General features: G+C 45.1%; 1 long non-coding RNA gene across 4 annotated transcripts in view; it reads left to right on the forward strand.

Annotated features, from left to right (window-relative positions):
• The window catches only part of LOC118248553 (uncharacterized), a 39,679-nt gene that overhangs the window by 12,557 nt on the left and 6,936 nt on the right, over window positions 1-20,186 (forward strand). The window contains exons 2-4 of one of the 4 annotated variants that reach the window (XR_004778781.2): window positions 7,652-7,941; window positions 10,828-11,068; window positions 14,374-14,459. This is a non-coding gene — a long non-coding RNA (uncharacterized LOC118248553). Of the gene's footprint in view, window positions 1-7,651; window positions 7,942-8,717; window positions 8,738-9,550; window positions 9,691-10,827; window positions 11,069-14,373; window positions 14,460-20,186 lie in introns of those variants that run through there. The other 3 variants (XR_004778784.1, XR_004778783.2, XR_004778782.1) reach the window with 3 other exon arrangements.

A 20,186-nucleotide genomic window follows, 5' to 3' on the forward strand; every position in this document is an offset into this window, starting at 1 on the left:
TTACACCTTCATCTTTTATTCCTCCCACCAATTATCTAGTGCCTATAAACCACTGCAAACAAAAATATGGTAAATAATGACTAAATTCTGCTCCAAGTTCAGACCTGAGAGCAGTTGTTATAATTAAGCCATATTAGTTACTTAAATTTTTAATTACTTATTCTATGCTTACAAGTTTTTCTTTTCTCTGCAAGGAGTCGTAAACCAACAGGATAATGTCTGGTACAAGTGCATGAGGTGCTCAGTACCACGGCGATGTCCTGCACAAACCCTCTCTGCAAAGTCCAGCCTGCCAGTAACAGCATTGCAAAGGGGCTATAAATAAAATCAGTCCTTCATCTTCCCTCACTCTAGACCCGTGTATTGATCTTAAGGCAGCGCACACCTGAAGTGCACCTCTTTGATGGCAAGTGGCCCAAACGATCACTCTATAATGTTCTTAACTATCAGCTGTTTGTTTTCATTTCTCCCTTAACTCACAGAGGAGCTGCTGCATAGATGCTCTCACCTTTTGTTTGTCTGACTGAATTTGGAGAGCTGTGTGCGGGCTCATTGCTGACACGGGAGCATAGATAGGCCCTTTTCCTAGTCCCTCCCTTCCAAAAGAATTTAAAAGGATGAAGAGGTCAGCAGCTGAGAAGGCAAAACAAAAGTTTTCCTATACTTTTCATTGTGCTCACTAACGTGGGAATAGCAATGGCAACTCTTTTAGCAACTGCACCACTGGTTGCTTATCATGGCAATTGTTACAATAGCTCCAAATTTCATAGTCTCAAATACATGCTGCCAGCTATACTAATAGATAACAACATTTTAAAGTCACCAGCATTGAATCTAACCATGTCAACTAACCCTTACCAAATACATTGTCTGAAAAAAAAATAAATAATAGAACAATTGGATTAATTGTATTCCTCTACTCTGTCATTATGCTTGTGTGGTCCCCTTCCAGCATGCCAGCTGATGGTAACAATGAAGTGTTAACCGTAAACAACAAAATCTTCTGTGTGGGTTTTACATACTGGGAGATCATTTTCTTCATGCCTGGAAAGGAGTTTGGTGACTCAGAGCAGCCCAGTAACCAGAGTTAACCATGCAATATATAGGGTAACTCCAGCAGGTTCCTCCAGGGCACTTGTTCACACCCTCTGCCACAAGCCACAAAGCACCTGAGTACTGCTCAACACATTTCAGGTACTTCATACAAAACAGCAACCTTGCAGTCAGCATCTCCAAGCCACTTGGGCTTGGGGAATGTGCATTACCACGGGAGAACCCCCTGCACCTTAAGTGCAGTTTAAAAACAGAAATAATGGCTTTTAAGCACTCCCCTCTCTTGTCCTAAACTACGAGCCCCAAAGCAGTCATGCCCATGGAAACCAAGAGCAAAGTGGCAGGGCATGACAAACCAGCTCTCTTCCAAGTGTCTGCAGCCTCCACATTTGCAATTTCATTTGGGCTTTCTGAAAATGCTCTTCAGTGAACTGAATTACTTTCAGTTGTAAATCTAAGATGGAAAAATGCAATATTAGGCATATCTGCTCTCTATCCCTCAAGTCATATCCATATGCACATTCCTTCCCCTTGCCAATCTCTGTTTGCTCATGACTCTGCTGGATTTCAAGCAAAGGACCTTGCAGATGGTAACAGCACTCCAGTGGTCACAATTCAAGGCAGCTGTAGATTTCTAGATGAAATACAATATGGAAGTCCTTAAAACAAATGGAGCCTCTTGGGCTTGTAAGTACAGAAGTGCTTGAGACCCACTGCATACACACAACAGCTCATTCCTTGTGCTTCTGAAGCTCGCTGGAGGAAGCAGGGCTTGTCATTTAGTACAGTAATTATAATGATTCATTATTATGATTATTAATTATAATCATATAATCACAGTAATGATTAATAATTACAGTCATTACTATTCATATGAGAAGAGGACCTAGAGGCCCCAGTCAGAATATGGGCCTCATTGTGCCTCTTGCAGCATGGACAGGGCGCTAATGGTGTGGGGATTTTGGATAAGGACCCAGAGCCTTCAGATCTGCGCCCTGTGCTTGCAATATGCAATATGCATAACCTAGAGGGGAGCCACGCAGGGTGTGGATGAATATGTGCCACTCTGTCAGGAACAGGAGGACAAAAGGCAGAGGGCACCCTTGGGAATGACAGTGGGACAATGACAGGAGAAACACAAAGTGATGGTGACAACTTAGAGAAGCGACCTGGGGCTGCAATGTTTGCAGAAATGGAGCCTGCTTCTGTGCATCTCCTGGTTCTCTCACCCCAGGCTTGAGGCACGGTGCCAGTCACTGCCCAGAGCCAGGGGCTACCAGCTCCTCAGGCTATTCTTGTGCTGTCAGGCCATGCAGATGTCCTTCTCGAGGTGTGTTTTTACTTAATGCTGCTGGAAAATTGCCCTGACTTCTCCAGTGCCCTTCTCCATGTCATCTACACGGTTTAAACTTTTGACTCTGGGATTTATAAACATTACCCTTAAATGCTTGTGTAAATGCTCATATCTCATTATACCATAACTTCTACGAAGCAAGGGATGACAATCTGTCTTGTCTGCTTAGGAACTGCCTGCAGTAATTGCCCAGCCTGCAGTTTGCTGTCATCGAGCCTCCACAGAACACTTTGCTCACCCCTGGAGTTTGCTCTCTGCAGCAGTTTAACATATTGCATGCTAATGCAAGAGCCTAATACTGCATGCTCAGGGGCCTCTTGGAGCCAAGGTACTACCAAAATTACTGGGCCTAATCACAAGTGTAAAGATAAGTGTGCATAAGTCTTTGCAAGACTAAGCCCTTGGCCTTTTGTTCTGCCTGTGTGTAAATTGCTGCTTGCTTGCCACCTCCTTGTACGTGTTTAGCTTTTGAAGAGGCGAAAGGTAGGGAGTCCTACACCCAGTGCTGCAATTTATCTGTTCTTCTCCAGTTTGCTCCCAAACGGAAATTTCCTTGTTCTTCTAGTCTAGCTCCAAATTGTTTGGTTTATAAGTAAAAGCTATTGGGGCTTATTCAATTTAAGGACTGCAAGACAGATTCTGCTACTGAGGTGTAAGCCAGTCTAACTTAACTAACTTAAAAGGTGTCTGCACTAGATCAACTGATAGAAACAAGGAACAAAGCCTAACTTTCCAGGGTTGTAAAATGGGTGAAAATCCATTGCTTCAAAAACTGTGGAATATAAAAAATGGTGACATTTTATATGTTGCTCTCCCAAGTCCCCAAAGCAGGGGGAAGCACAGGTGAGAATAGGCTTATCTTGTTATTATCAAACACTGCAAAGTTGATCTCATATTGCATGGGCAGATCTGCTACAAACTTCATTAGGAAACTTAATGAAAGCACATTTGGTATGTGCTCCATGACACAATGCAAAGAGAAAAACAGGAGTGGCCCTGGAGGTACTTGGGTTCTTTCAGTAATGCAAGAAAAGATACTGGCTGGTGTGCAGGTACAGATGTCTTTGTTTCTACAGGACAGTGTTGTTGCTTAACAAAGAATTGCACGATGTGATGGGATTGTTCAGGGGATTATTTAGTTATTATTAAAAAGCTTTGCATCCCTAGGTATTCTCAATAAAAACATCCACAGAAAGGAAAGCTAAGGCTAGAAAATGAAGTTTGGAAATGACAAAGTTAAAGTTTTTCTTATGACCCAGTTCCTGATTACGTGATCACATATGTATGTTGAAAAGGGAGTGAGGCGGAGCTGGAGAGTCCAAGCGGGTGAGTTATGGAGGAGCCTTGTCTGATTCACTACAAAGGTTAGATGGTATGCACTCTATGAGACATGTGGCCGCACAGCAAACAATGAGCATAAAAATAAAAATTGAACAGCTGCCTCATTTGCTAAGCACGTCCATCTTGTACGTTGAGCAAGTCTGGGTTTCTGCAGAAAAAAAAAAAAAATAACGTCTGATCGTATTAGCTATATATATACACTCCATGCGGATACATCAATATCGGATGCTTTATAAGGCTGGGATATGTCCTGGACTCCAGACAGATATAAGAATAAAAGACATCTTAGAGAATATTGCATTTTTGGCAACATGTGTTGGCTCAAAGGAATTGTAAAGGAAGTAAATTAAATGCTACTAAGAATGTATATATTTATAGCACTTTTCATACAAGGATCCCAAAACACCTCTCAAAAAATTAAGCCTCACAACATTGCTGTGATCTAAGTAACACGTATAGTTTTTTTTCTAATGTGCAAAGTGAATCAGAAAAAGAAGAGGTAGGTTAACCAGACCATCAAGAGCAAGAATGTCTGAATTTTAGGCTCGTGTTTTAACTCCCAGCCCAACTGTCTTCTGTGAAAACATCCAGGGAAGCTATTGATTTTCAAGCTCTCTTGCCCTTCTCCAGCAATCCAGCACTATGCTCAGGCATATGGTTAACTTAAGGCCATTGATTCTTGGCCTAAGTTTCTGAAAAACATTTTGGAGTGCAGTAGGTATGGTGCTGCAGAGAGAAAAAGTAGGTTTATAAGAGCATCGGTCATTTTACCAATCATGCCTAGAATTTCCTGGACGTTACAAATGTTCAGCAGAATTCCCAGTGTCAGACTGTATTAAAATACTGTCCTCAAAAAGGAACATTCTGAATTTCCATGATCCTTGCCAGTTTCCAATGATTTGACGTTTATTTGAGCTATTGTGCAAAGTTTTCTGTTGAGTCAGATCATTCAGGGCTAGCTTCTGGGACCACAGAGTGTCAGCAGGACATAATTCATCTGCAGCTAATGGCAGCAGAGTTTATTGGATAGGTAATGCTTCTGCTTGCAGAGAGATGCCACTGAGAAACTCTTTTTTTTTTTTTCAATTTATTTTTATTTTTGTTGTTGTTGTTAAGAAAGGAATTAAGCATTCTGTTTCCCCTTTGGTCACCTGTTGGATTTCTTTAGGAGGAGAAATGACTCCGGTATCTTTGTAGGGTGAGAAGAGGGAGGGAGAAGCAATTGATTTAAATTATGCCCATGGCATCCTGTTCTCTGTGCTTTGTGTCTTTGTGGACTGATTTGATTTTATCTTTCTGATTCCTACAAGTATGCACACACCAGCTCGACCTCCGCATTTTCAGTCTGTTCTTAGGGGAATTTCCCCAAGTGCTCGTACCAAGCTCTTTTACTTTATAAGAGAAGAAATACCCACAAAGATTACGCCTCGCTCTTGCAGCATGAGCTACAGTTGAACAAAACTTCCCCGGCTGCACAGTGAGCCCAGGTCTTTAAGCCTACATATGCTTTTTGTGAAAAAGCTTGCCTGTAAAGGTAAGAAAGATTTTTTTTATTTTTTATTTTTTTCAACTGTTCTCAAAAGCAAGTCTGCATGGAGCTCTAATTAGCTTTTACCTCCATAGATGGAACATCTTGGCTTGCAGATAGAATTTGGGTTGACTTAATTGCTTAGATCTTAAGCCGTGCAAGGCAAAGACCCTGTGCGCTGCGTGCCTGTGTAGTACCTCGCAGCGCTGGAACCAGCCTGACGTTCCTCAGCAAGACCTCAATGCAAATAATGAATGCAGCTACATAAGAGGACATTGAGTGACTCATTCTAAACCACAAGATGTTTGGACTGCAAATAAAGAAAGATATGTGGGATATAATCTGCTGCTGAGTTTTAACACAATTCCTGTTAACTTTGAGCCACGCATGGACAGAACAATAGCAGGCTATAGATTTTGTTTCCGTCCTCAACATATTACTAAGTGCTGCGAGACTAAAACGTTTTGAAGGTTATATCCAATGTCCTGCGGAACGAACGACAAATGTCAACTCTTACACTCCTGCAAGATCTGAGCAGGAATAAGACAACTCTATAGACTGAGGCAAGTTTATTATTACAAATACCTTATTAAATCTAAATGGTAATGGCATTCCAATTAGCTCATTGTTAGGAATCTTTCATGTTTGACTTTCATTTAGACTGATTATGGGAATAATGCAGACCCTGTATAAGTAATTGGCACAAAATAAAAGCATTTGAGCTGCAAAAACCCTCCTAGAGGCTGCGCTCTTTAAAAAAAATACATAAATAAAAGCTTCCTATCTTTCCCAGCTCATGAGCTCTCTCTGTTCACCATAATAATGAGACAACCCATTGAGTCTCCTGTGGGCCTGGTGCTATCGCAGTCCCCTTTTTACCTTCCCCTCTCTTCTCAGCAGCTGTAGGGGGGCTCCTTCCCTTTTCCTCTCCACCCTCCCATTCCCTCTCCCGTCGCCGCAAGCCTCGGCACTGTTCCATTGATCCTGCCCAGCCGTGGGTTCTTTCACACCCAGATCACAGGCTGGCCTCATCGCCCACACCATCCTCCTCCTCCTCCGTCTCCTCCTCCTTCTTCTCCTCCTCCTCCTCCTCTTCCTTCTCCCAGCAGCCGTGCCAGCCTCTCCAGTGATCAGACGAGCAGCAGGAAATGTGCCTTTCGGTGTACTGGCTGCCTGCTGCTGGCAGAGAAAGGTGTTTTGTTGTGCAGCAGGGCCTCCATGAGTCTGAGGGAGGCTGGTGGGTGACTCCTCACAGTGGGTTCTGCTTGCTTCCCTCAGAGAGGAGGGTGTGGGAAAGGACTTTTCAAGACGTTGCTATGCCAAGGCTTTGCTTTACAAGATAACCTAGGCCATGGAGGTTCCCCTTTCTTCCCCAGCAGGGATGAAGCCCAGAGCAGGGCACCCACTATGGGGTCCCTGGGGCCATGGAGAGCTCAGGGCACACAGGGCCTGCAGGACCCAGCTCCCAGCAGGGCGCAGGCTGAGGAGGAAACATCATGTTGTGAAAGAAGCTGGTTTCAGGGAAAGGCATCCCAAACCACCGCCTGGAGCCCCAGCTCATTAGGCTAAGGGAAAGAGCAGTACGAGATATTTGGTGAGAAGGGAGAAGGCCGCAAGCATTCATCTCTGCCAGACTTCCCTTCCTCCGTCTCTGACTAATCTGGTGCCAGCTCCGTCCCGTTCTGGGCACAGAGGCTGCAGTAAAATGTGCACCGTAGGAACATTTTCCAGCTCTGGATGCGTGCCTCGGTCGCACCCTGCTCTGCACCGAGGCCAGACACAGGCCTACACACACCTCATGGCCCGTCCCACACCGTGGTGGGGGCAGGAGACCCAGCAGGTGGGCTGGGGGCCTGGCCGTGCTCCAACCCCTTCCCCGCGATGGGATCGAGCTGGGAGCAGGGCTCTGGATCCCAGCTTGCTGGCAGGGCCGACACAGCATGTGTTAACCGTATGACGGCGCGCCAGGAAAGGTCTCTCTGGTGTGGGAAGGGGAAGGGCCAGCAGTTCCTATTTGGGAGCTATTTGGCTTCTGCAGGGCTCTGGCTCTGTAGGGTGAGCTAGAAGCTGTGTGTAAGCAGCAGCAGGGTTTTGGGAAAAGCTGGGGAAGTAGATAGCAACAGCAGGCAACTGTTGAATAACACAGAAAGGCTGTGAAATCCTCATCCTTGGAGGTTCTCAAGGCTCAGACAAACAAAGCCCTGAGCAGCCCAGACTGAATTCAGTGCTGACCCTGTTTTGAGCGGGAGCTCAGAGCAGAGATCTCTGGAGGTCCCTTTCAAACCGAATGGTTCTGTGATTGTGTGACGGAATGTGGGCTGGGAACGCCTATTTTGCTCTCTCAATTTGGTGAAAGTATCTTCTATTTCTGACAGCATTGGGCACAGAATCTGTTCCATCACCAGAGGAGCAGTGTTCAGAGAAACCCGTCTGTGCTGGGAGCATTGTCCCTGAGGTGCCAGTGCTCCCCACGCTCACTGGACAGTCAGACTGCAATCCCATAGATGAGCATGGTAATCCTTGGCAGCGGATCTCCTGCAGTGCTTCTGCAGGGTGAGGGACTACCAGCCTGCGGGCAGCATGCCTTCTTTCCTTCATCTTCCCTCTTGAGAACCGGTGATGCTCCTGATGACATCAGGGGAAAGATTTCCATGGATTTCCATAGGTGGGTCAGGACTTCCAAGTTTTTTGGGCAGTGATGCTTAGTGGACCATCTCTACAAATATTAGTAGTGTTTTATTCAGTAACATTTGATCTATCATAACCTGGCATCACAGTCTTGTTAGGAATTAGATGCCTGGGGTTTTGTGTGTGTGTGTGTGTGCAAATAATGAAATAACTGGCTCAAAAAGCTGCAACAGGTGAAATGACAAGTTATGGGCACATGACTAACTAATGCACATAGTGAAGCATGTGCTTAGTTACTTTTCTGGACTGAATATGAGTACTTTCCTGAACTGAAATGGAAAACTGCTCCAGAGTTGAAATATATAAACAGACCTGCACAAGAGAAGTCTGTATTGTGTGAATGAGAAATATTCCCATGGTTGGCTAAGTTTTAAATTAACTCTGATTTTTTATGGGACTCTTTGAACCAGAAACCACTACAGAACTTTTAATACTAAGCTGGCAGTAATTTAGGCATGGCCGTATTGTCAGGCGTATTTATCCTGCCTTTGTATTTGTAACTGGTTTATATTTACTTGTCACATTAAAATAACCAAGAATTCACTTTTGTATGTTTGAGCCATTCCGATGAGGTATGTGCAGATAAGAGCCTTGCTATCTGTCTGCAGTAATAAAGATGAAAAATCTGCTGACATCCCAAACAAGCTGTAAACTAGGGCATTTAGCAATGTTCATTTTAATGCTTAAAACCTCTATATTGTCATTGTAAATTAGTAACCTCAGTTGAAATCTTGGATGTGTTGAAGTCATCTGCAACAGTGGATCCAAAGGAGGTAACTAGCTTAACAGCTACAAAAGTCTTATGAATAACCCTACTTCCACTTCTGCCTATAAGGTTAACCAGAAAGGAAATTATGCAGAGTAAATTTTCTCTGTTTAAAACCCATAAGCCTTACAAATTATATTTACATTTAATTAAAAAGTAGACACATTAGCTATTTTTTCTGCACTTTTTTTTTTCTTTCCAGATTCTGCACTGGTTCAGAATTTCTCTACAAGATGTTTAATGATAATCTTTTTATAAATGTTAAGATGTTTAGATAGGGTTGCCTTTAACCTGGAGTCTTGATTTGTAAGTTTAATAAGTTTCCAAACATATTATTAAGAAGTGTGGACAAAAAAAAAAAAAAAAAGGAGCAAGAACAAAGAATCAAGGTGCGTTACTAGTATTCAGGAGTGATATGTTCAGGGAGAGATGAATTCCCTCTGTAGCCCTTGAAATGTAGCCTTCTTGTCTGCTTCAGAATTAAATCATCTCCTTATCTCAGCTGTATATCCATACTGTAGTCTTTATCTCAGCATCTAGGTTCTGTCAACATTCTAAAAGTTATAGCCAGAAGGATTAGCGATTTTGGTATCTGGATTTTGACGTGTCTGCTCAGAGAGTGCCTAATTTGGGTTGTGATTTTGTTGTTGTTGTTTATTCTGTGCCTTTTGTTAAGAAGTGTATTTAATTGTGGGAAAAATAGCTGGAGACTGCAGAACATTAAATTTCCAAAGCCAACATGAATCCTAAGCACCAGTCAGCTACCAAGAAAATTCTGTCCTCTGCTTATACCAGTATTGACCCACAGCCTCTGAGGAAGCTGGATACATGAAATAAGTATGGAGATGAGGGACAGAACCTTGTTCGATGGTGAAAGCAGACCACAAGGACAACACTGTCCCTAAGCTCTGCGTTGCTGAATTATCACCATCTGAACCAAATTAAGCATTTGGGATCAAGGTAATAAAGCGTGGAAGCCATAAATGTATTGCTCATAGCAAGGAAGTTCAAATGAGAAAGATGAGATAATCAGGCCAGGGGGAGGTGAAAGAGGGAATTCTGATGATTATAGTTATTTGGAAATCCACGGAGGGAGGATCCCTATGGCTGAGAAACATTTCCACACCTAGAATTTGTGGAGGATGAGGTTTTGGTGGTGACTAGCACTTTGATGTCTTTTCCTTTCCCCGCCTTTATCTAAGCTTCTCTTTAGCCTCAACCAGCAGCTTGCTCCCAGGTGAGGTTAATTCCTAGATGCTGTGGGGAGCTATCAGCCAACTTATTAAAACCCTGTTTAATTAGTAATGATATTGCATTTTCACAATGAAGGCATGTACACAAAGGGCTGAATTTACGAATTACAGTAACAGAGGATAATCTACCGAGAGACAACAAGAAATATTAATGCAGTGCCCGGACTTGCCCATGGATTGTGCTTAAAGCCGTCCAAGTGATGAGTGTGTATGTGGGATATTTGACTAAAGGCTCGCATAGCACAAAACAAAATAAAGCAAATAGAAAAGAGGAGAGAGAGAGAGAGGAGAAGAGGAAGGAAAAAGGAAGACAGTTTCCCGAGGCACCATATCACTATGTCAGTTCAGAAATCAATAATCTTCCACTGGAGAGGCACTCACTCTGGGCAAAAATGAGCCAGGAGGCTTCCCCGTGTGTGGCGTGCTGCAATAGCACAACAACTCTGATGGTGCTTTGGAAAAGCCTAGTTAGCTGAGCACTAAGAAAAGTGTTTTCTCTTTATATCTGGTGTAGAGAACACAAGCAGTACCAATCTTTCCCTGCAGGAATTGCAGTAAGGTCAGAAATCTGTGGAGAAGATTTGACCTTAGCAGGGTAAGTTAGGGTGGCTCTAATTGCTTGTAAACTAGGCACAGCTACTGTTTAACCAGGAAAACCAACATATTTTATGAGAAGTATCTTAACAAAATAGGTCTTCAACAATAAAATATCCCGATGAGGATTTCTCAGGTTTCTGCCATTTTCTCAGTAAACATGGCATTATTGCATTCCAGAATTTCTCACTGCTTTATTCCGAAAATGCCCTACCAAAATTTACACTTTTTCTACTCTGCTTCTTTACAGTGTGAAGGTCCATCTGTGTTTTCCACTGCAAGTTATGAAACCAGTACTTTCCTTCTCCTGGAGAGGGTGATTTTGTTTAAGATCTTCAAAGGGGAGTGAGCCACAAGGCTATCTGTAGGCTTGCAGTTCTACCGACTCATGAGGAATTCAGCAGGGGAAGACGAGGCACGTGCTTGATGGTGTGTCAGTCCCGGCGTGATGGAGAGCTTCCCATGGGATCACACCAGAGCTGATGTTAGTGGTGAGTAAGTGCAACTGGATGAGTCACAGCTTGTAAGAAAAATCTAGATCCTCAAAGGTACCTGACTCCATCGGTCCTAGATCCTTGGAGCAGTATAGGCATGTAACGGCCATCGATCGCAGGGGGTCTGCAATAATTGCGGGGGGGTCACTGTAACACGCCTCCCTGTGGATCTGAGAGCTGAGCAGAGGCCTTGGACTTCAACCTCTACAAAAATAATAATAATAATGATAATAATAATAATAATAATAATAATAATAAAATGGGTGACTTTAGGATAACCCAGAAGAGAGGAACGAGGGTCAGTACGGGGTCACCACGTGCAAATAACCCCGCCGAGCACCAGGTTTGCCGAGGTGTATGGCTCACTGAAGTCAATGAAAGAATCCTTCACGGTTCCAGTAGATCAGCCCCGGAGCTTTACTTTCCAGCTGAGCAGGCTGGAGCTCTGCCTGCCTCCTGCCTCCTCCTGGGGCGAGCAGCCCAGAGACAGCAAGGCAAGTTCGGCTTTTGATTTAAGCAAGGTTTGGCCAGGGCCCAGGCTGGCCCGGTGCAAGCCTCTGATGGGATCAATAGCTGTAAGTGACTTAGCCTGTGTCAGAGTGCAAATGACATCTCCGGCTGCCACGTGCAAATCCTGCAACAGTAAAGACTCCACATCTGAGGCAGACCACTCCTGCCAAGCCCCGGCCCCACAGAACTTGGCATGACTTATAAAGATTAATCTATTAGTATATATTATAGTTACCATTTAATATTATTCTCCAAATTGTCAGCAGGGGAGTTGAGACTGTGGGTAACCTGCAGGCCAATGAAATCTCAGGAGGAGCAAACTTCTGAACTTCTGGAGCTGTTTCTCTTCCCTTGCTTTCCACGGAGTATTCCTGGCTGGCTGAGCGATGCGTGGAGCTAGGGTGACAGCCTGTGGCAAAACAGAAGAATTTCAATATCTGAAGCCTTTTGATTTCCACTCTCTTTTGATCTTTTCTCTGCTTCCTGCTTGTCAGGCCAGACAAAGGTGGTGAAGTTTGGGTTGGTACCATCAACTCGGGTTTGGAGGATGGAAAATTGCCATCCTTTCTCCCACTTCTTTCTCCCCACTCCTCTTTATCACAGTTCTTTTCAGGTGCTGCACTAAATAACAGCCTGTTTGACAAACGGGTGCAGTTCCTGGCTGCATAACATGAAGGACATAATCTTGTGCACATCTTTGCAAGTGTCTGGTGGGATTGCTGGTTGGCTCCAAAAGAGAAGAGCAAGGAAGCAGCCCAAACCTCGGTTCTGCATTTTTCCACATTTCTGTCCTATTCCTACTTCCGTGACATGGGCATTGTTACAACCACCTCATGTTGGGGTCTCCTGGTTGGCAGGGCAAAAATCCTCTAACTCAGGGGCAAGGCAGCAGCTTCTGCATTCTCAATAACACATTAAGCATTTTTTCACTCCCATAAATGTTTATTTTGGGTCAGGATTTTCTTCTGCTGCTGTTTTTTCCTCTTGAGCAGGAGAGTTTTTTAAAAAATCTATATTCTTTCTATGCTCTGCCTGAATTAATCAAATAAATTTTCTTTAAAGTGACACTAAATGAGTTACAGATGGTTTTGCCCTTTTACAGGTTGCAGAAATCACCCATTACAGTTCTTTTAATTTATCAGTGAGGGAAAATAAAATGGCCTCTTGCTCCCTTTGCAATAATAATCAGAAACAGTCTATTTGGAGTTTAATTTACCCCAAATACGTATTGATAGTTGCAATGAGGAATATGTGACCTCTTTGGGAGTCACCAGTGGATGGAAGGTGAATAGCTTTTATAAAACCACCTTTAATAAAAAAGAGTGTTATATTGAGTATGTTTGGTGGTGTATTTAAGCATATGGTTTCCATATCAGGAGCTAAGATGGCAAACACATGCTTTACCTTCTGACTAACCTTTCTTATGCTTGTCACTCCTTGCAAAAAGAAAGCTGCGAGGGATTTTAATTTTTTTATTTATTATTTATTTTACAACGCTGATAATATGGAAGAGCTGAAGAAATTTCTCAAGGAATGCAAAGCTCGTGACGTGTCTGCTTGTTTTTTTTTTTTTTTTTTGCCTGCTGCACAAAGAGAGGAGGAGATTAAATTTGTCCGTGTGCTTTGCCCAGCTCCTCCACGCTGTCGGTGGGAGCCGATGGAAGGGGACGAGGCACAGCAGAGATGGGATCCCGGGGGATCCCAGGGCAGATCCCCATGACTGGATCCACTCCCGCGGCTCCCAGCGCTGTGACCCCCGCCCGCGGGGCAGGGGCAGGGGCAAGGGCAGGGGCTGCCTCGCTCCGCCAGTGATAAATCTAGCGGTCCCCTCGCTTTTTCGTCACTTGCCTAATCCTGTGCCCTTCTTTTCATGTGCGGTAATTGCTACCAGCTGCTCCCGCAGCCCGAGCCGTGCGGAGTTTGCAAACGCAGAACAATGGCAACAGCTGTTTCATTTCGCCTAGGGCCAGCGCTTCCTGTTCAGTCTACATCTGCCCTGCTGTGTCCAATTTATGTTCCGGGTGTTTTCCCCCTGACCTCGCTCCGGGCCGAGGAGGGGCGTGGGGGGCCCGCTGCCCCCGCCCCGGCACAGCCCCGCCGGCTGCCCCGCACGCCCGGCTGGGGAGATGTCCTGCCTCCGCTAACCCAAGTCATAACGAGTGGCACGGGACAAAAGGAGACATAGTAAATAAATAAATAAAGGAAAAAAATCATGGGAAGGTGAGCGAGTGCAGCCCTTGCAGAAGGGAAGGAGAGCTGCTCCATGGTGGGATCCCACAAGGGCTTGGAGCCAGGAGCCATCCTGGATAGGCCATGAGCTCATTTCGGGCTCTGGAGTTGACCAACATGAGACCCAAAGTATGTAGGATCCTTGCTCTTCACCTTTTGGCATGAATTCTTCCTCTCCCTCCCCACTTTTTATTTTTATTTTTTCCCTGAGAAAGCCGCTGCATTCTTTCCCGAGTTAATTGTATCTCGCTGGGTTGGATAAGGCATAGCTCATTAGAGGGGGAGAGATTTACCGTGAACTTTAAGCTGCCTTCTCCATGCTACAGAAAAGAGATCCCTAATCAGCACAGTATATATTTTCTATAATTGCTCTCTGGCATTCCCCCTCTTTCCTTGCTAATTAAAGTGAAAAAAAACTGTGGTGAAATGTTCCAGTGTGTTTTTATAGGAGAAGAAATACTAAAACCCCATTCTGTTTATAAATACAGAGTATTTTAATGGTCCAGAGAATCAGCTGTTTTCACAGGCACGCTGCTGAAATTTATTACTATTTTTCTTTCTAGAGCACGGCTGCACTTGGGGACCAGCTTCGTGGGGGAGCAGAGGAAAGGTTGTTCCCTCCTGCACTGCACAGCAGCCCCAACCTAAGGTATTTCAGATCGAAATACTCGGTGTCACGTAGTGAAATATTGCTATTTTTTCTTTCAGGACTTCCCTCTACTGAGAACTAAAGCAATAAAAAGTGAGCAAAATTCAAACAGTAGCGGGGGTCTGCAGCTACTGCTATCATTTCGGGTGTTCTGGAGCTCGTACGATGAAGTCTCCCTATTGGAAGGGTTCGTTTCCCCCTCCCTTCACCTTTGTGTTTTGGAGCCTGAATATCTGATGCACACACATGGCAGCGGCCCTGGCCGCTTCTCCCCATCACCTGCAGCCTGTGTCCCCCACGCGAGCTCCTGCAGACGGAGCCCAGGGTAGGGGAGAAAAGAAGAAACCTGCAATGTTGCAGGGTCAATATTTCATCCCGGGTCTCCCGGGACGGGTACTGGATTTTCTTTATAAAGCTCTGAGAGTTGGGGGTGTAAGGGAGCAACAGGATTATCCTCTGTTTGGTACTTGGGAAACTCTGGGCGTTTGGAAACTGCACTAATCGTCAAAGGCAAGAAAAATAGTGAAAATACTTGCAGATGTGAGTAAGGCTAAAAACAGAACAAAAATGAAGAAAGTCTTGGGTATACAATTTATTTTTAAATCTTAAGATTATTTAAGCTAGACTCTGGCTTTTAAGTAGCCAGTTCATGATTTCTAGAGCTAACACCAGTGCAGCTGTTACAGCAGTGGGATTTACCATTCTTCCCTACACTCCTGTGCGTAATAATATTTTATCCAGGTATAAAGGCATCTGAGGGACTTTAAGAGCAATCGCTCCATTGGAAGGGGCTGAATGTATTCACAGAGTGCCACACACCTCCAGAAAGGCAGTGTGTGCTTGTTCCTAGCAGTTGAGGATAGCTTGCTGAAAGGCTGCCAGAATTTTCTTCTTATGGGAGATGGCATTACATACACTTAGTGAGTGCCTGTGTGTATCCATATGTATTGTGAATGTGTATGTAATGCTGTTTCTTCCTATTTATTAGAGGAAGGCTAGGTGGCACTAAGCAGTTCGTGCTGTGTCAGCTCTCTTTTGCCATCTTCTCTTTATGTGAATTTATTTGGGACAAGGGCATGACCTCTGCTACTGAGGACAAGAAACCTTCCAAGCCTTAAAGGAGCCACATGGAGAGGGAACGAGACAAGGAAGACACGGATCTGTCTTCACTGCTGCTGGGCCTCAGGCTTTGGTATTTTGGGTATCAAGAGTGTGCCACCGGGTGATATTGGCCACCATTCACCAGTTTCCCATCCCACCAGTAATTCCCAGCTCAAGGTGGTGATGATGCTGGTGTCATGCTCCCTGTAAGCCCCAGCCACTGCAGTAGAAGACTGGGCAGATGTGTCTAAGAACATTGCCATCATGATGAACAAAGGTGTCCCACGCAATGATACACAGTCACAGACACTCTGCAGGTCCTCTGAGACTGGGAATTATTCCTACGTTTTTAGGAACTCTGCCCATACAATGTTCATGTCCCCCTCACCAGGGAAACACACCCTGTTCTTGCAATGTGAGCATCTTGTGCTTTTTACCTAATAATACCGCTCTACAAGTTTTTGTGATTTGTTCTCAAGGTGGTGCTAAAAATAGCTCCTTTCCTCCCTCCCTTCCAGCCCCTTTTTAAAGAGATTTTCATTTCTTGCCCTGAAGCCGGTTTTATTGGAGGGGGCTGGAAGAAACATGGTCACTGGTGTGTCCTATCCTCATTCTGCACCTGCTGACCATAGGGCTGGTTTTGTCTCTGGTGCAGTTTTGTTTCTGTTGGGTGATACAGAAAGGGCATTCAGGTCCCAGGAGGCCACAGGAGTACTGCACCCCGATCTCAGGGGCAGCCTGGGGGCTCTGCCCATCACATGTTCCCTGCTAGGGATCAGGGCATGAATTCCTCCTAATGGGAGAAAATGTTAAAGTTCCAGGTCCTGCCCTTTGCCACAAGGTTGCCATCCCACTTTCCCCTCCAAGATGGCTGGTGAATCTGAAATAGCAGCCGCTGTATTTATTTTCCTGTGAGCAGTCTCTTTCTAGGGGAGATGTGGCCAGATCATTGGTACCTGTTCACTGGATGGGAACTCCTGCATCACGATGCTAATACTTGGAATCTTTCCAAGTCAAGTGGGATTTACTTTAAAACACTGGCGACACACAAAAAAAAATATAGATGAAAACGTGCTGTTTTTGCTAAGCAAAATGCATTTTAATGCACATTTAATGGGTCCCTGATCTGAGAGGTACCTGCAGGGTGTAACCCACCAGTTCATGGCGCTGTACTCACGGGACACACAGAGCCGGCTGCCTGCAGCACAAGCATCTCCCTCGCACCCTGGGGGTGATGGCACCCAGCTGGGGAGCACCCCTGTGCCCACACCGTGCTGCCGGGTCCCATCGCACCGAGCCTCTGCTGACTCTGGCTCCCAGCGCCGCGTGCGGTGCAAGGCGCAGGAGGGGATTCAAAGGCGCTGGTCACACAATGGAGTCAGAGTAACTAGCTGCTGACAGATTTATGGGTTTTAGTCCAATTAAAGTGCTGTTTATTGCTTTTAGAAGGGGCCTGTTTGTTTCTAATTTTAGAAGGAGGTTTGGGAAGTGAGCAGCTCGGCTGTGAGTTGCGAGTGTGGGACCTGAGATTTTCCACTTGGGCTGATGTTGTTATTGATTAGTAAGCATCACTGATAAGTATTTAGCCTGGGACCTCATTCCACCACGGCAGGGCAGAAATTCAGAGCACCACCCGAGCAGCAGCAATAACTTAGCTGTGAACAGGCTGGGCTTTGCTCCTCTCACCCTGAATGGCATGCCGCCAGCGCTCCCCTCGCTGCCCCGGCTCTGCAGCACCATCCCGGGCCAGGGATGCCTCGGGGAAGCCCCAGAGCTGATTGCAGAGGGGATACGCCAGGCCAGGAGCAGCATCTGTGGATTTACTGCTCTCAATGGGTGTAGCATCTGCATCCGCTGATTTCGGTGTGTGCTTGAACCCGTCGCTCCTTAAAGAGCTCTCCTCGTTCCCTTCACAGAGCATCTCGTCTGATCTCTCAAGTTTGGGGATTTCATGCATTCATTTTAAAGAGAATAATAAGCGGTGTGAATGATCGTTCCTATCTCTGGCCAGCAGTGATGGGAACCTTGGGTGAATTGCCAGAAAGGAGTGGAGAAATACCAAATTCTGCTTTTGAAAATAGAGCTGGAATCAGAACCCCTATGGCCTGTCCCTAAACTTGTGCAGTTTTGCTGTGCAGCAATGGGGAAGCCGCTTTGATGTCAGCTCCCTACCATCCAGAAAAGCCGGAGTATAAAGCTGTGGTAAAACTCAGTTACTTGTTTCTGCAATGGTGTGGGAGCCTCCAGTGAAAGGCAGCGGATAGCTGCGTGGCTCCCTGTGGTTTGCAAAACATGCACCGAGCACCATTTACCAAAGGCAATGACAGCGGATTTTAAACAGGGCTCGACCCAGACACAGGATCCTCATGTTTCCAGGTCCCGGGGAGGTTTAAGTTCTGAACTTGCATCCAAGCCCGCCGTCTCTGCAGAAGGCAGAAGGAAAACCACACGCCGGCACGCCAGCCTTGGGAGCAGGAGGACTCGGGGGCTCGGCGCCATCCCCTGCCTGCTTGGGTTTGATCTTCTGCTGCAACTGGGGCATCCCAAAAAAGCTCTTCTTGGATGGAGGCAACTGCCAGAGCCCAGTAAGCCTTACCTTTCCTTCCTCCGCCCTGAGTCATCTGCAATAATCCTCCAGCTTCTGGCTGAAGGCACGAAAAATAAAATACAATAAAAAAGATAAAAGGGAGCATGAATCAACTTCTGTGGTAGCTGAGGCTTCAAATATGCCCGAAGATCACTTAGATTGCATACTGCTTGGGCCACGTGCCATCCTTTTATTGCTTATCCATGTACAGGAGAGTTTGCTGACATTCTGTTAAAATATATATATTTCTTTTGGCCAAATTCAGAAATTTTTTAGAAGAAAGCAAAAAGATTTGAGCTGAAACTGATTTTTTCCCCAAACTGATTTTTTCTTTTCTTTTCAAAAACACATAGAAGAAAGCAGGTATTTTTTGAGTTCAACAAAAATAATATACTTCTGCTGAAAAACACTTTCAAGGCAGGTTTTTTTTTTCCTGTAGCTAATTTTTTGGCTATGTCTAACATATAGAAGCTCCTTAGAAATGCATCTGCTGTAAATGGGATTATTTCTGAAAAACAGAAGAGTGTTCAGATGCCAAGAGGGGAAAACAAAATCTCACCTTTTTCTTTTATCCTAGCAAATAGCTTCAGTGAGCTAACCATCAAGCAGGTTAAAATATTACTGGATCTTGCACAGACCACACCAGATGGAAAAGATCTGAGCTGGGCATAGAGCTCCTTGTTGAAAGTTGTTGCGCTGTTAAGCAAAACCTTTTCGGAAGGGTAGAGCACCAGGCGAAGGAGCATCTTGCCATTTGGACACATTTTTGCCATACTTCAAAGGGAAAGTTGTGAATTATTACTTGCGGCGTCAGTGATGCCTGTTCCTTCTAGTGCTCTGAAAACCTTCCTTCTCCAATGAGGCTTGGTCCCATGGGTCACTCTTAGGAAAAAGTCTCAAATCCTGCTGTTCTGCTGAACTTGGAGGGGGGCAGTGCTGCAGCAGGGGGAGGACTGGGAACGTGTGGGAAGGGAAATGCCCCAGTGGTTTTGGTTTGGCAGCTGTATCCCACTGCTGCCCCATGCTTCCCAAGGAATTTGGAAAGACCTAACAGCGTGGAGCTGCAGAGCATCAGCTGGGCTTTTGGTAGAGACAAAGTCAGCAGGGACCTTGCCCTGGCTGCCACTTAAATGGACAGGAGGCAGGGAGAGGCACCTACAGGGGCTTCACAGGTTCGTAGATGCTGACTGTATGACTTAGGAATCCTTCAACATCATCAAGCCAACTTCATTAGTTAAGGGAATTATCGTTCTCAAATTAATTGGATGCATATTAACACTCAAATTTCTGCCTAAATAACCATTAGTATACTATATGATGAAAATAAATATGTTGAAGGAGCTTTCAAGCCAGCATGTGGGCTTTCTACTGACCTACTCTGCAGCCCTGGGTGAATCTCTGACTTCCAAGTACCTCTTGCTGCCTCTCTGATGAGTTGCTGCTTGTACAGCCCTGCAAAAAGACTCAGGAGAAAGACACAGGGTGACAGCAGTGACATTTGGTAGGTAAAGGGAGAATATTTTCAGATCATTGGATGCCAACAGCCCGCTGGCAATAGGGCATTTGGGAGAATCCACTCTTCTGGGCATGTCGCAAATGTGGAAAAAAAAAAAAAAAAGTGTGATGCTCACGATCTAATAACAGGGTGTGTTGTGTCTCCCAGACACATCCCTGACATGGGCTAAGATTTCAAAACTGATTACCTCTGTAATACCCAGGGGGCAGAAGTGAACCCAGAAGATGCTAGCACACCAGGCTGTTGGGGTAATGGCATTTTAAGTAAAACCTGGGCTCCTTTTGGTGCTTATAAATGGTGCAACTAGCAACACAAGTTCCAGCTCATGGAAGTCAATTGGATTCATGGCTGATAGCCTGATCTTTGCTGGACCTACTCTCAATATGGCACAAATCCTGCTGATAGGTATTTGTGGGTATGATTGTGGGTACAGAGCTGTCCCTGTAAAAAGCAAGTCCGGATTAAAATCTAGTTCTCTTTCCTCAAACACTTGGGAATATTGCTCATAAGTGGTGCAGGGCTC

Source organism: Cygnus atratus, chromosome 7 (genome assembly GCF_013377495.2).
Source record: "Cygnus atratus isolate AKBS03 ecotype Queensland, Australia chromosome 7, CAtr_DNAZoo_HiC_assembly, whole genome shotgun sequence".
Classification (NCBI taxonomy): Eukaryota; Metazoa; Chordata; class Aves; order Anseriformes; family Anatidae; genus Cygnus; species Cygnus atratus.